We start from the raw sequence: 15,681 nt of genomic DNA, 5'->3' as shown, positions 1-15,681 counted from the left end.
GATGCTGGCCTCCTAGCCCTGTCCCTCCCGCCTCCGAGGCTAGGGAGCCCCTGCTGGGGTCCATCCGAGAGGAGGCGGGAAAGGAAGGCCGAGCAGGGCCAGGGCAGCAGGAGCAGCGAGCGCCAGGGGCCGCGTGTGAGAGGACGCGGTGAGAGGACGTGTGTCACCCAGCAGCATCAGAGGCCAGGCCCTGTGGGGGGAGGGGACCACAGAGCACAGGCTGGGACCTGGGAGCCCCAGGGGACTTGCTTGTAACTGAGCAAGGGTAGCTGGGAGCCATGGGAGACTTCTGACAGGTGGTGACGAGCCCCTCCATGGACTGTGCGCGCCCAGGTCTGCGTGGCCCTCGCCCTGTCCCCATGCCCCATCTCCGACCTAGGGTGCAGTGAGGCCAGCCCAGAACTCTAACCGTCTTCTCTTTTTCTCAAACCGTCTCTAGGTTGACCCCACGTCCCTTGGGGACACAGTCCTTCTAGCTGGTATATTATATTCTAGCATGGGCAGTTGGAAAGTTCTGCTTCCTATCTAACCTAAATCTCTGCTGCTACCATTTCATACTTTGATCCTCAGCCAAGTTGGTGTCAGTCTAAGGATTTCAGGGACCCCGCGGCTCCCACGGCTCCCACCCCACAGTGCCCTCCTTCCTGCGTCCCAGCCCCCTCCACCCACCGACTGAGTCCTGCCTCCGTGGTCTGCGCTAGTGGGGCCTCTGCCTGGAGCACCGCAGTGGCCGGTGTCCAGTCTTGTGTTCTGTGCGGTCAGCCCTGCCAGGGCCTCGGGTCCATCTGCACCCCATGACACACTGGTACCATGTCCCAGGCCACAGCCCCGGGCACGGCAGGTAGGGGCCTCGGAAACCAAGAATCCGACGTGCGCTGCAGTCCCACCAGGCCCCTGGCAGGGCCTGGGCCTCCGCGGTCACAACTGCAAACTGGGAACAGAAAAGTCCTCAGAGGCTGTGGGAGAACCGAGGGCACCAGCACCCAGAGCCCACCTTGCGCAGGGGCCACCTGGGAGCAGCGGGCTCTCTGTGCGCTTGGTGACCTGGCCCTCCCCAGCTGAGCCAGGGGAGCCCCTCCAGCCTGTGGCGGAGGGGACCGTGTCCGCCCAGCACCCAGCCCGGAGCCAGGGCTGCTGGTAACCTGGCAGAGACCCACAGCTGAGCGGGTGGGCCCTGGAGGCGCCTTGTACTGAGCACCCTAGTGACTGAGCCCTGCGCCAAAGGCTTTCTGCAAATTATCCTATTAAATTGACCCCTCCCCGCCCCCGGACAGAAGCCGTCCTTGACCTCATTCAACAGAAGAGGAAACTGAGGCTCCGAGGGGCGACTCAGCCAGCCCAGGGCCCCAGCAGGAAGTGGCAGAGCTGGTGCGGAGCAGGCAAGCTGACGGTCACCTGGCGCCAGGGGTCCCACACTCTGGGCCTTGCTCTGGCCCAGGAGGACCTTGGCCCCATCTGGGCTTGTACCAGCTCAGAATCGGCTGCCAAACATTCGGGGACTCTGTGACATCGTGTTGGTGGCTTCCACCGAGCAGGAATATCGAGGCCATGGAAACTGGCCAACACCACGCCTCGGGCTGTTGCTGGTCATCACCTGACAGGCCACTGCGGCCCTGCCCACCACTGCCCACGATGCGCTTGCACCTTCTCAAACAGCTTGAGGCCCCAGGCTGGGCAAGGCAGTGGGGACCGCGGACCGCGGGGTCACATTTTTCTCAGGCCTCCCGTCAACCCCACGAAGTCCCCTGCACAGGGGGTTCCAAAAGCAAATGCCAGGTGCCCCGCTCAGGTTAGGGGGGATGGCAGCAGAGCTGGGCCCCGTGGACCAACATGAGGTGCAAGGGTCTGAGCTGCCACCACAGCACCGTGAGGCCGCGTGACCCTGTTTTCCATAAGAGGGGACAGAGGCTCCCGGGCGGGGACCTCCTGGGGACCTGCCCTTCCTACAAGGTTTGGCTCTTCACTCCGAGCTCCCTGCCAAGCGGGGCTGGCTCCCTGGACACTTCCCCGTCTCCCCCAGGACGCCCTCCTGGACACCTCTCGGCTCTCCAGTTTCAGAGGCCCCTCGGCCTCCCGCAGCCCCCAGGTCCCCTGTCACTGTCCTTGTGAGTCGCTGTGGCTCCCGCTAGATGGGGCACCAGCTCCGGCCTAATCAAGCGGGTCCTGAGCCACGCCCCCGCAGAGTCGCAGCAAGACTTCATGGAACCAGAGAAGGAGGACGCAAAGCCCGAGGTCACTCCCCTGGTCACGGCCCGGCAGCCCGAGGGGCAGCCCTAGTCATCATCACTGGTGCCAGACCCTGCAGGGGCCCAGGGTCCCGGGAAGGGCCAGATAGTGACGGTCCTGGCTTGGCAGCCATGCTGGGCCGCTGGGCTCTGCCGTTCCAGGGTGCGATGGAGTGGGGGTGACAAAGCTTCTTCAGGACAGCGGCCGCGTGGCTGTGGGGTCCCCCTGCTGCTGTCCTCTGAGCCAGGGCCCTACGGGCGCCACCCCGGAGGCTTCAATCAATCTGCCTCCTTCAGCCTCCCGGGCCAGTGAGGCAGCTGCTGCTGTCCCCACCCTGCAGACCAAGAAACTGGGCTGCCCGGGAGGACAGCTCCTGGGCCGTCCCCCAGGCAGGAGATGCCAGGGCCGGGCCGGGAGCTGGCCTTCCAGGCCAGGGTGGCTGCTGCCCAGCCGAGCTCCATAACCCCCGGGGCTGAGGGGCCTGCAGGGGCCAGGGCAGAAGCTGGCGAGTGAGGGGACCTGCCAAACTGGGGCGGCGGCGCTCCACGGTGGCTGGAAACGCCATGTCCACCCTGCAGGTGAGGCCGCCCAGGTCCCCGCACTCTGTGGCCAGCGCCCGCTGAGCTGCTCCATGGGGCCGGCAGCGCCCCCTCCTGGCCTGCCGCAGTCCCGCCAGCTAGAGAAACAGGACTGGGACAGGATGGCTGGGCTGAGGTCACCTGTGCCGGGGGGCACAGCAGGGCAGGGGCCTCCCCCACACCAACCTCACCTGCTGCGGCCGCCTTTGCCTGGGGGCTGCTGGGTTGTGGCAGGTCTGGGGAGTCCTGGGGAGGCCCAGAGTCCCGGGAGGGACACTCAGGTGGCTCCAGCAGCCGGCAGTCTGCGGGGCACGAGGGACAAGCCCGCTGGGTCCTGTGCAGAGGAGGGAGGCCTCGTGGCCACGCAGTTCCCAAACCTTTGGTGGAGACAGGACGGCTCTTCCGCCCTCTGTCCTTCTCGCCCCCTCCGGCCCGGCACCGGGCAGCCCGCGCTCGGGAGGACGTCTCTGGACAAGGTAGGCCAGCTGGAGGGCGTCTCACTGGGCGCTGCTCCCCGGGGCCCTGGGACCGTCCCGGGCCTCTGCCCCAAGGTGTGGCAGCAGGAAGCAGGACCCACTTCCACTGAATCTGAGCTGCTCAGTGCTGACCGCGGCCCGTCCCCGCCGCCCACCCCACAGGCAACCTGCAATTTCACCTCCCTAAGAGGTGACGCTTCTAAATTTAGCGCCGTGGGCTCCGGGGCTGGGTGGCTCCTGTGCCCGAGTCCCTCACTTAGGGCTCTTTTTCCTCCTCTCAAAGGCCAGCCAGGCCTGGTTTGCTTAGAGGAGTTTCCAAAATAGCCCCTTTGGTGGGGCAACGAAAGGAAATGGCAGAGCAGCCCGGACGGGGGTGCGACTCGTATGGGAGGGATGGCGGCCCTCGCTGGCCGCTCTGGACCTGGCTGTCTGCACCGGAGCAAGCAGGGAGCCTGCTGTCCAACCCCCACCTGGCCCCGGCAGGACCAGGCCACGCGCATGGCCAGCCTGGGTCCCCAGAGGAAGAGCCGGGGGAACCTAGACGGTTCTCCCCGCAGGGCCAGCGCCTGTGCCCACCAGAGCCCTCTCCCGCCAGCGCCCCCAGGCCCTTGCGCTCTGCCACACTGGCCCTAGAATGACCTCCCGTGGGCCCAGGGTGAAAGTGGCCTTGCCCCTCACTCGTCCCCGTCCTGCTTCTGTCTGGGGGTGCCTGTGTCCCTCGCAGGGATCTCAGCTGTGCAGGGCTTGGGGCAGGACCCCCTCAGCGTGCACCTACTGACCACCTGCTGGATGCAGCCCTGGGTGTACAGCTGTGGACTGGTCCCGGGGAAGACGGCTGGCGGGTGGCAGTGAGCCCCTGGGTGAGCTTGTGCCCTAGTGGGGACATGCAGAGGCCCAAGGGGGCAAAGGCAGTGTTTCGGTCAGCTTCCTCACTGCTGTGCCTGAATGACCGACCAAGCCCACTGCAGGGAGGAAGGGTTCAATTAGGGGCTCAGGGTTTCAGAGGTCTCAGTCCACAGAAGGCCGGCCCGTGCCTGGGGGCCGAGGTGAGGCAGGACGTCACGGTGGGGGAGTGAGGCCCAGGGAAGCGGAGACCACTCGCCAGGTGCCCCCAACTCCCTCCTCCTCCAGCCACACCCCTCCCTCCAGTGACCAGCCAGCTAACCACAGGGACTAACCACTGAGGGGGTTGAGACCCTCACAGTCCAGTGACTTATCCTCCAAACCTGGCACTGGGTCACTGTGAGCTTCAGGGGACAGCTCCCATCTAAACCATGACAACAAGATGCCTCGCTCAACCCGGGTGAGAACGGGAATCGTGGACCCCGGGGAGGGGACATCTCCGTCTGCCAAATGAGGAGCGTGTCTTGGCACAGAGGGAGGAGGGTGGCAGAGTGTGTGGGTGAGGAACAGGGTGTGCGAAGGCTCGGGGTGGAGAGGGGCCATGCGCAGGGACCGCCAGCGCCCGGTCTGTCTGCGGGAGCGCTGCTGCAGCAGGGGGCTGGGGGACAGCACCTGGACGGGGGCAGGACGGGCCTCCCACACCCTCTGGCTTTGGTGATAGCGCCCTTTGAGCCCTTCTGCCTGTTCAGCAAACCCTGCACCCCCCTGGCCCAGGAAGGTCTCCATGAGCCATGACGTACCGACAGCTGTGGGCCCTGCTCACTGACCTTGCGGCAGGCCAGGGGCACTGCCGTGGGGCCACTGCCTCTGGCCAAGTGGTGTCTCTGTGGCCAGCAGGCGAGGTCTTTAAGGATGCTGCGACGCCCATGTCCCTGCTGGTCTGAGGAGGTGCTTGCCCTCGGCTCCTGACCTGCCAGCCCACTCTGCTAGCAGCGCCCACTCACAAGGCCTTCATCGGGTGTCACCCCCGCCCCTGTCCCCCGGCCAGGACCCACAGTGGGAAAGTCCTGCAGGGATGTGGGGCCAGCCACCTCCCGGCACGCTCAGGGGTTCTTTCCCGACCTGCACCCCATAGCCAGGTTCTGCCCCGGGGAGGTGTGCTGGCAATCAATCAGGGACTGGTCCAGCTCCATGTGACCTTGGACAAGTGCCCCCCCCCCCGCGCCTCTGCTTCCTGTCTGCAAAATGGTGGGTCAGCCTGGAGCCCAGGGTCCCCCCGGGCAGGACACTCAATCCCAGGGAGGGGTGGTCCTCAGACACCATGGGGACGCTGCAGGGGACCCCAGCTACTGCGTCCGTCGTCCCCCCCGCCCCTCCTCCCTCCCTGGCGCTGGGGTCTGAACCAGCCCCCAGGCCGCCCTTTCTGCCCCAGCACAGCCCCCAGGGCAGAGCAGGGCCTGAGTTTGATGAGGTGGTTTGTTTGGGGGGTGTTTCAGGGTGACCTTCACTTAGACTCTCTGCGTGACACCCCGTGGTCCCGCTGTAGTAGGGGCTAAGTAAAGGAACTCAGGACAAAGCCGAGCAGGGAACCCGCCCTGGTGGAGCCCCTGTCCTGGCCCACCCTGGCCCCCTGCTGGACTGCCCTCCAGAGCCACCTGACAGTATGGCTGCAGCCAGGAGGGGACCCAGGGGGCTCTGCAGGCAGCCGCAGAGCTTGTGGGCCGCGGCCCTGGCTTCAGGGGGGGAATGAGCGGCTCCCTGGGGAGCCCCGGTTCCCAGGTCCACTGTCCCAGCACTGCAGGTCGATGGCACCTCCTGGTGTCAGCAAGGGAGGGAGGGCGGGCCACTTCACGGCCCCGCCCCTTCCTGTCCAGGGGGCCCTGGGAGGAGTACACGCCTGCTCCACCCCACGCCTGACCTTCCATCCTCAAGGCCTGTGGGCTCATTAAGGGGCAGTCATGTGAGTGGAGAGCAGGTCCTCACCCTGGGTGTCAGAGTCCCTACACCCACTTCACAGAGAAGAACACTGGGACAACCACAAACGGTGAAGGGCAAGGTCAAGGTCAAATGACCACAGCCCTAAAGTGGAATTTGTGTCCCTCTCAGGAAGACAGCCTCAAGGACTGCTGGAACGCAGGAATCCTTCAAACTAAGACGTGAGCCCGTGGTGGCACACCTGTGACCCCAGTGACCCCGGAGGCTGAGGCAGGAGGATCGTGAGCTCAAGGCCAGTCTCAGCAACTTAGTGGGGCCCTAGCTCAAGGCCAGTCTCAGCAACTTAGTGGGGCCCTACGTAACTCGGTGAGACGCTCTCAAAATAAAAATTAAAAAGGTCTGGGGCTGGGGCTCCGTGGCTAAGCACCCTGGGTTCAATCCCCAGGATCAAAAACAGCAAGATACGAACTGTACATGAAGTGACCTCCGTTCTATTTTTGAGACAGACAAAGCCTTGCGAATGTCCCACAGTGGACACAGGCCCTCGGAATCAGAACAGTCAAGGAAGAAAGCAGCGAGGTCGATTAAGTCTGCAGTGGCGCCGTGAGTCCCGGGTGGACTTGGGTGACCTCTGACCTACAGGACGTTTCCTCTTTAAAAAAAATAAGCCTCCGAATATCATCTCCATCCCGCTAAGGCCACCAGGGCCCTGTGAGGCAAAATGACACCTGGCTTCCTGTGACACACCAGAGGCGTCTTATTGTGAGGCCCCACCACTGCGTCACCACAGGACCCACTCCCACTGACCATCACGGGGGCTGGCCAGGGGTCACCTGGGAGGCCAGCAACTCTCAGGGCAGAGTGCGTGGGGCAGCTGGGGGCTGAGGGTGGGCAGGGAGGCGGCGGGGACCTGGGAGAAGGGGCCTCTGGGGACTCCCGAGCGCTGCGCTGGTCTCTGGCCGCAGGAGAGACTGAGGTCAAGAGGGAGCCGGGGGCAGGGGATCCTCCCGACACTGTCCTCAGGGGAGCGAGGGGCCAGGTGGCTTGAGACTGCCCCTGATTGATGGCCATGAAGGACTCAGGGACAGAGCGAGCGACAAGCCCCCTAGGGCCTGCTGAGCGCTCAGCGGCCCTGAGCTGGGCCTGGGCTCTGGGCGCTCTGCGCGTCCCCCTCCTTCTCTGTCCTGGCCTGACCGAGCCCTGTGCTCCCTCCCCACCACTCGGGGGAAACCCAAGGCTCGGGGACAGCAGGTGACATGCACTACCAGTGGTGGCACCGCACCTTCAAGAACCCGCCTCCTGGCTTGCACACGCAGCGTGGCCCGGGTGGCGCCGAGGCTGGCGGTCCTCGCCAAGAGCGTCCTGTGAATCCACAGCGCCCCCCGCTGCCATGACCAGTGCGGCCTCTAGACCCTGCCACGCGTCCCCTGGCAGAGCCCACAGCAAGGACGGCCTCCCGAGGGCAGCTCCCAGGCGTGGGCAGGGCCCTTGACCAGCCGGGTGGTGGCCAGAGTGGCAGCCTCACGTTCTGTGTCTGGTTGGTCACAACGGGGTCCACACAGGTCCCCTCACAGGAACGGGTTGTGGCTTCTGGCAGGTCCAGCGGCCCCTCACCTCCAGAAGGGGCTCAGCAGCCCGCGTGTCCCCAGCTGCACCCCCGTACACACCCCAGTGCCCAAGGACCCTCAAAAATGTCTGAATTGTTTTGAAATTGGAAGACTGACATGGACCTCAGGTCACAGAAACCCTTCTCTCCGTGACCGTGACCTCTTCGCCTGTGAGCCAGCAGCCCCACAGACCCCACCTGACCCCTCGTGGAGGAGGGTCAGCGAGCGGGGTGGCCCGCAGTCCCCCGGGGCTTCCCTGCAGCGCCCTCGGTCTGCCCTCCACCCTCCGCCCTCCCCAGCAGCTCTTCCCGCCGACCGCTCTCTCCCGCTGCCCGCCCAGCCCTTCCGCCCCTGGTCTCAGCTGCCATCTGGTCTCAGACCACACCCTGACCGTCATGATCACGCTTGACCTGCAGGCGCTGGCTCGGTCCGCTGGCTTTGGCCATGACCTGGGCTGAGCACCCCTACCCAGCATCCCCAGCCCACAAGGACTGGCCACCCGCTGGCCGACCTGCCTGACCCATGTCATGGCGATGCCTCTGAGCTCCAGGCCCTGCTCCCACGCAGCCCCTGGCCTGTCCCTCCCTCCCTGCCCCTGGCCCGCACTGCCTCCCATTCCTAGGGGATGAGCGCACTGACCCTGGCCTGTCCAGGGTCCCCTTGCCCCTTGCTGGCTTCCAGGACCTCCCCTGGCCCCGCCCAGGCCCGCTAACCTTTTCACTTGTTTTTATTGGGGGCATGTGACAGATGCTTCAAATACCCGCCAGTCTGTCCCTGTTCCCTCCCGCTAGTTAGCAGGGACCCATTTCCCCTCCGGTGGCCCCGGGGCCCCGGCCAGGCCTTGGTCTGCCCAGCCTCCTCCCCACTCTGCTCGGGCCGGGTGCTCTGCTTCCCAGGAAGCCCCAGCCCGGCCTCTTTGTCCCTCCAGCCCCCCCAGGTCAGCCCCTGCCCCCCAGAAAGCCAGAGTGATGCTCGAAAATGTCCCCAGCCTTTAACAGCCCCCAGCAAAGGGCTCCTTGGCACTCCTGAATGGCGGCCCGCTGCCCTCCACCCTCACCTCCCACGGCTCGGTGGACACCATGTCCCCCTGTTGGCAGCACCACCTATGACCGTGACGCAGCAGTGTCACTGTCTTTTAAACCAGATGACTGCAGGGCACCTGGGGGAGGTGGGCGGAGCAGCACATTTACCACGTAGGTCTCTGGGGGCACCCTGAGCAGCAGACAGACCTCGGGCAGCTGGCCTCCCAGTGGGCACCTCTTAGATGCTGCAGGACAGGGAGGCCTGTCAGGGCTCCGTCAACTCACACAGAACAACATGAAGCTGGACTGTCACCAGGAGGTGACACACGGCAGCCTTCAGGGAGCTGGGACAGGGCCCTCTGCTTGATCAACAATTCCTAAGGGATGTTTTTGACACCAAGAATGTGCCATTATGCATCTGTGACAACCTCATGGCCTCCTCCTGCACAAAGAAGTGAACAAGTCACCACCCGAGGTCTGCCCAGGTCCCCTGGGAGGGACGACGTGGGTGTGTTCAAGGCGTTAACTAGAAAACCTAAAGTGCTGACTGTTTAGTACCCCCAGTAACGGCGTGGGATGCCCGGGTTGGATGGTCTTCATTTCCTATTATAAAGAAGTCGGCAGAAAAGGTCCAAGCAGCCTTCTCCAGGGGCCTCCCCCTGCCGGACTAAGAAGGAACCAGATGGACAGCCAGGACCCGTGGCCCACCCCAGGCAGCAAGGGCGCCATGATGCCCCTTTCTTGCTCCTCAAAAATGAATCACAGAGCTGGGCGCAGTGACGCACACCTGTCATCCCACTGGCTTGGGAGGCTGAGGCAGGAGGATCGCAAGTTCAAAGCCAGCCTCAGCAAAAAAAAAAAGCGAGGCCCTAAGCAACTCAGTGAGACCCCGACTCTTAATAAAATATAAAATAGGGCCGGGGACGTGGCTCGGAGGTCGGGTGCCCCTGAATTCAATCTCTGGTGAAGGAGGAGGAGGAGGAGGAGAAAAAGGAAGGAAGGGAGGGAGGAAGGAAGGAAAAGAAATCCCAGGAAGGGAAAACCTTGGCACAGCGTCCACCTCTGCAGGCCGTCCCCACACCTGCAGCGGGGGCACGTGCAGAGCCGCCCTGGGCACACCTCCGGGAGGGGGCGGGGTTGGCATCACGCTCTGGGAAGTGAGGGGTCGGGGCTGGAGCAGACCACGCCTTCTGGGCGGGGCCCAACGCCCCTGGCCCCGCCCCGCCCCGCCCCGCGGCCCCTCGGCTCCAGAGCCTGGGGCGGGTGGTCAGCACAGGCCCCGGGACTCCCGCCCGGCACGTGGGCTGCGAGGAGCAGGGCCTGTTTGTGGCGGAGGCTGCTAACAGCCCAGGAAGTGGTCAGGGGCTCAAGAGAAGAGCCATCTGGCCCTCGAGGTCAACAATTTACAAGAGGACTGGCCAGCCGGCCGCCGCTGCCCTGCTGGGCGTCTCCTCCTCCCCGGCGCCTGCGGGGGGACTGTTCCAGCCCTGGCCCCAGCCCACGCGCCTCCCATTCTCAGGACTGAGTGACCAGGCCAGAGGGTCAGCCCCCACCCTAAGGAGAGCGGATTTCCTCCCGAGGCCGACTTTCTAGAAACTCGAGTCCTGCAGCCCCGTCTCCAGCCCGGGACCCGGCTTCCCCGCGGGAGACCCCTACTGGTCCCCCCTGGTATTGCAGCCCCGCTCTACCCGCCGCGGAGCCAGGGCCCGGATTCCCAAGCACCAGGAGATGCTGTGGCTTAAACAGCCTGAAATAAACAGCTTGGGCTGGAACGTAAGCCTGGAGTTTCCAAAAGTGTTGCAAAACATTCGAGGCAGATGCTAGGATTTGTGTACTACAAGCTGTTTATCAATTAATTCCTTCTTTGCCAAACATTCTTCCTCGGGTCTGCTGGGAGATGATTTTGCTGGGAATGCATCTCAATTTTGTAATGAAAATCACCAGGAAAAGAGCTTGCTTTATGGGGCTCCTGTTACCAAAAATGTGGGTGGAACTGGTTGTTCCCACAAAGACAAAGATGGTACTGAATTTTGAAATCATGTAAAAAAGAAAAGTGAGCTCCAGGAAGTAGTGACCTCCAGACAGATCAGGAACCACAAGATGAGCACCCACAGACTCTTGCGGAGGTGGCAAGTCTAAGCCTTAGGGTCAAAAAGCCCAAGTTCAATCCAGCTTTTGTTGCTTTCTAGCTATGTGATCTTGGCCAAGTCACTTGTCCTCTTTGAACCTCAGAGTCCTCATCTATGAGATGGAAGCCACTGAGATGACCTTACGTGATCTCACTTTACATTTGGGAAGACGTGCTGCTTTGCCCTCATTAGAAGAGAAGTTCGTCAATGTTTATAGCAGCTCAATTCACAATAGCTCAACTATGGAACCAATCTAGATGCTCTTCAACAGATGAGTAGATAAAGACAATGTGGTACATATATACAATGGAATATTACTCAGCCTTAAAGAAGAATGAGGTGATGGCATTTGCAGGCAGATGGATGGACCTGGAGAACATCATGCTGAGTGAAATAGGCCAACCCCAAACCAAGGCTGAATGTTCTCTCTGATAAGCGGATGCTGATCTGTAGTGAGGGGGGCGGGGATGGGGAAGCATGAAGGAACTGGATTGTGCAGAGGGGAGGGAGGTGGGGGCTGCAGGGTGGGAAGGAGAATAGAATGACAGGCACTGTGGCCCTGTGTACATGTATGGTCACACTACTGGGGTGACTCTGCACCGTGTGCAGCTAGAGGAAGGAAGAGTTGTGCTCCGTCTGTGCACAGTGTGTCCACATGCGTCCTGCTGCCGTGTGACTGATTAGAACAAATTAAAAAAAACAGAAGGGAGACCCGGAACAGAAGAAGGGGGGGAGAGAGGGGGGGAGGAGGGGGGAGGGAGAGGGAGGGGGAGGAGGGGGGAGAGGGAGGTACTGGGGAGTGAGACTCATCAAATCACACTGTTGTATCATGGGCATGTGTGAATACAACAAATCCCGCTGTTATGTGTAATTAAGATGCACCAATAAAGAGGAAAAAAGGAGTCAAAGGATAATTTGTATCTTTCCACAGCCTTGTGCTGCTGACCCTGGAGGTCCGGGTCCAGTGGCCACTGTAACAAAGTCCTGCAGGCTGTGCCGCTTAGACAGAAGAAACTTACTGTCCCCAGTTCTGGAGGTTAGGGACCCAGAGTCAGGTGTCGGCAAGGCTGAGCTGGCCCCAAGGACTCTAAGGAAGAGCTGCCTCTGCCCTGCGCGGCTGCCCGTCCCTGGGTCCCTGCCTGGTGGCTGCCCGCCTGGGTCTGCTCCTGCTCCTGCCTTGGTACCCCATCTTCTCATAAGGACTCCTCTTACTGGATCAGGACCCACTAATGACCCGTCCTCACTCCATCACGTCTCCCAAGGCCCTGTTTCTGGGACCGGGGACTCCAACTGTCTTTGAGGGACACAACTCAGCCCCGAACAGACAGAAAGCGCTTTGCTTCCCCAGCAGCTCAGCGACAAGCAGGCGGATGAGCTGTGGGGGCAGCTCCGAGCGCTGGAGGGGGGAGCCCCAGACCCTGTGTCTAGAAAGCACTGATGTGCTCGCGGTGGCGACGGACAGCAGAGGAGGGGACACCCTGGAAGAGGGCAGGGCCGCAGGTGAAGCCCTCTGGGCAGTGGAACTCTAGGACGGGGACCCCGAATTACTTCCAAGAACGTTCCCCGGGGTTCCTACGTGTCCCCCCAGGACGTGGCTCTTCTCACTGCTGTTGGGCTGGGACAGGACCAGAGCCCGCTGTCCCCTCACCAAGGAGAGGTGCCCAAGCCAGGTGAAGAGGACGCTGCTCCCTGGAGAAGGGCTCTGGAGCCAGAGAACGGGAGGCAGATGGTGCCCTGTCCTCCTGCTGCCCATGGCGGGGCCCACTGCGGGGTCTGCTCCGGCTCCTCCTGGGCCCCCGGCTAGGTCCCTGCCCAGTTCTCTGGACACCCATCACTTGGTGAGTGTCCTCCCCAGGACCTTCCAGGAGGCCCTCAGCTTAAACTAGCCAGGCCCTCTTCCTGGCGCCCACGACCTCCCGCAGGCCACCCCAGCGGCCGGTGTCAGTGACACTTGGGAAACTGGAAGCTCTGGAGCAGCGTCCAGCACAGTGGGGAGGGACAATGATGGCCACTTTAGGAAAATCAAGTTTTAAAACTCAACAAGTGAGCCCCCAGCTGCCGGAGGACACCTTCAAGACCCTGGAGGATCCAGGGAGGAGGGGATGGTCCTGAGAGGCTCCGGGCCCCGGCCGCGGTTGGCATATCCCGGGACCAGCCAGACTCCCGAGGGCGCGGCTCGGCCCCTGGCACCTGCCCCTGGCACACACACGTGGGCACAGGGTGCAGCTGGACCTTCCCCTTGGACAGCGCAGGCCCCCAGCCTGGCCTCCCTGGACACATGCTGTTCCGGCCCCGTGTCCCCTTGGCCGGCTGCTTTTCCTGCTTCACGAGGGGGTCTGCTCGGCCCAGGGGCAGTTCCTGTAAAAGCCGCCTTCTGTGACCCCACTCGGCCAGTCTCTGGGAACCGCTCCCTGAGGCCAGGCTGGCTGGGAGCAAATGACTGTCCCCTGCCAAGGTCCATCATGAGGTCTGAGGCCTCTGACCGGAGCTGCCGGTGCCCAGGGCTCCAAGAGCTCTGCACGGGGGCGCGGAGAGCTGGCCGCTGCCCTCACTGGCCGGACTTGGCCATTCGCTGTGGGAGCCTCGTTCTCGCAGTGACCTGGGGGAAAGACACAGACTCCCGGCCCCGAAGCCGGGCTCTCTCAGTCCCCTGGGCTGCTGTAAGGACACCCGCAGACCAGGCTGCTCGAAAACGGACATCTGTCCCTCAAGTCCTGGAGGCCAGAAGCCCAGGTCACAGTCCTCGTGGTCTCCTTCCTCCCAGGTCCCCAGGTCCCAGCGCCCAGCACCGTCACCTTGGGGGTCAGCCAACATGCAGGCTGGGGGTGACACAGACTCTCCGTCCCTAAGAGGCTCCCAGAGGAGGAAGACGTAGAATCCGTCTGAATCTGCAAAGTTCCAAGAGGACGAGAGGAGGCCGGGCTGCCCGCTGCCCCTCCCAGGGCGCCCCCACCTCCCGCAGCAGGACAAGGCCACCTGTGCCACTCCAGAGCCCCGGGGCCGTGGGCAGCACTTCCAGGACCCCTGGGTCCTCACAGGAGCCCCGCAGAGGGCCAGCTCCTCCTGGCACAAGTGGCCAAAGGGTGAGAGGGACCTGGGGGAGGCAGGTGCCCGGCCCCCTGCCGCGCAGAGACAGCGGCCACACAGGGAGGGATGCGGGGGAAGTAGCCCCAGTCGATGGCTAATAAGGAAGTGGGGACCTTGGTCCTGTCACCACGTGGAGCTGGTTTATGCCAACAAAGATGAGCTTGGGCCACGGGCCGTGGCGCTCGGGAGGCTGAGGCAGGAGGATCGTGAGGTCAAAACCAGCCTCAGCCAAGGCAAGGCCCTGAGCACCTCAGTGAGACCCTGTCTCTAAATAAATACAAAATAGGGCTGGGGACGTGGCTCAGAGGTCAAATGCCCAGGTTCAATCCCCGGTAAAAAAAAAAAGAAAGAAAGAATGGTCTTGGGCGCCGATCTGTCCACAGACCCACAGCCTGATCAGCAACTGGCGACGTCCTGGGTGGAGAGACCAGGGCCACCTGACTTCTGAGCTGCGCAGCGGGAGCTGGTCTGTGGGCGCTGTTAAGCCAGAGGTTTTGGGGGCTTGATCTGCTGCAACGGAAAACCAGCCCGGCCTCTGCAGAGGCAGCCTCGCGGGGAAGCCTCACCCTCCCCCCACGGTCAAGCGGCCAGACAGGGGCTCCGGTGTCAGAGCAGGTCCCACAGCCTGGCTGTCCCAACTGCTGGCTCTGTGCCATGGACAGAAGCAGCCTCCTTTCCCTCTCTGAACCTCGTTTCTGCCTCTGTAAAATGGGACTGGACGTCAGATGCTCGCTGGTCATCAGAGCAGGGCACCCGGAGACCGCTGGAGAAACGCGCCGGGCACTGTGGCGCACACGTGTCCCAGCTGCTTGGGAGGCTGAGGTCGGGGGTCACTTGAGCTCACAGGTTCAGGACCAGCCCTGGGCGTCAGGGTGACCATCCCCCAGAAGAAACACGAGGTCTTGGGGGTGGCCAGAGCTGACCCCACGTGCTGTGTGAGCCACAGGCCAGTGGGAGTCAGGACCCTGACGAGGCCCACGGGTGGTGCATGCGTGGTGTTCTCAGTGGGCACAGCGGGGCCAAGGCCAGGCCTCAGTGCCGGACCGTCCCCCTGTGGACAGGTATGGGCCCGGCTCTCGGCCTCCTCAAGGCCCTGTTTACACTGGTTTCCCTGAGGAGGGAGGGTTCTGTTCTGTCCTTGTCTTTTGGGGGACTAGGGATGGAACCAGGGGTGCTCTACCACTAAGCCACATCCCCCGCCCTTTATTTTTTAAATTTTGAGATAGGATCTTGCCCAGTTGCTGAGGCTGGCCTCCAATTTGTGATCCTCCTGCCTCAGCCTCCTGAGTACCTGGGGTTAAAGGCATGTGCCACCGCACCAGGCCAGGAGGGATGACTCTTAAGTCTTCTGATGAAGGTGACACCAAGGCCTGCCCTGTGAGGAGGAAGCCAACCCTGGACCCAGGCACTTCCACTCCTGGAGGGGCCTGTCCCTGCCCTGTCCCTCCCCCAAGTCCCCCAGGCTGCAAACCCCAAGCCCCTGCCGACGGCTGTTCCTCTGGTCCTCCCACACGGGAGAGGTCACCTGCCCTTCCATCCATTGCTGTGCGCAGCCTCAACAAGAGTCCTGCTGCTGGGCACGCACGTCCAGCCCATGGGGAGCGGCCGCTTCACATGCCTCAGCTCAGCCGCACTCAAAAGGACGGAGAGTAACCGGGGCAGGAGGCGGCGGCCAGTGGCACCCGACACGCTGTGGGCACCACCTGGGGCAGACGCTTGAAGGCCGTCCAGCAAACAGACAAATGGACCAGGCTGTCCAGGCGGCGGGATCCACGCGG

General features: G+C 63.0%; 1 protein-coding gene across 1 annotated transcript in view; it reads right to left on the bottom strand.

The window, feature by feature from the left end:
* The window catches only part of Ripor3 (RIPOR family member 3), a 63,349-nt gene that overhangs the window by 28,780 nt on the left and 18,888 nt on the right, over window positions 1–15,681 (bottom strand). The window lies entirely within an intron of this gene.

The sequence above is a fragment of the Callospermophilus lateralis genome, chromosome 3, assembly GCF_048772815.1.
Source record: "Callospermophilus lateralis isolate mCalLat2 chromosome 3, mCalLat2.hap1, whole genome shotgun sequence".
Taxonomy (NCBI): Eukaryota; Metazoa; Chordata; class Mammalia; order Rodentia; family Sciuridae; genus Callospermophilus; species Callospermophilus lateralis.
Note: the sequence above shows the minus strand (reverse complement) of the source record. Positions and strands in the feature narration are given on the sequence as shown.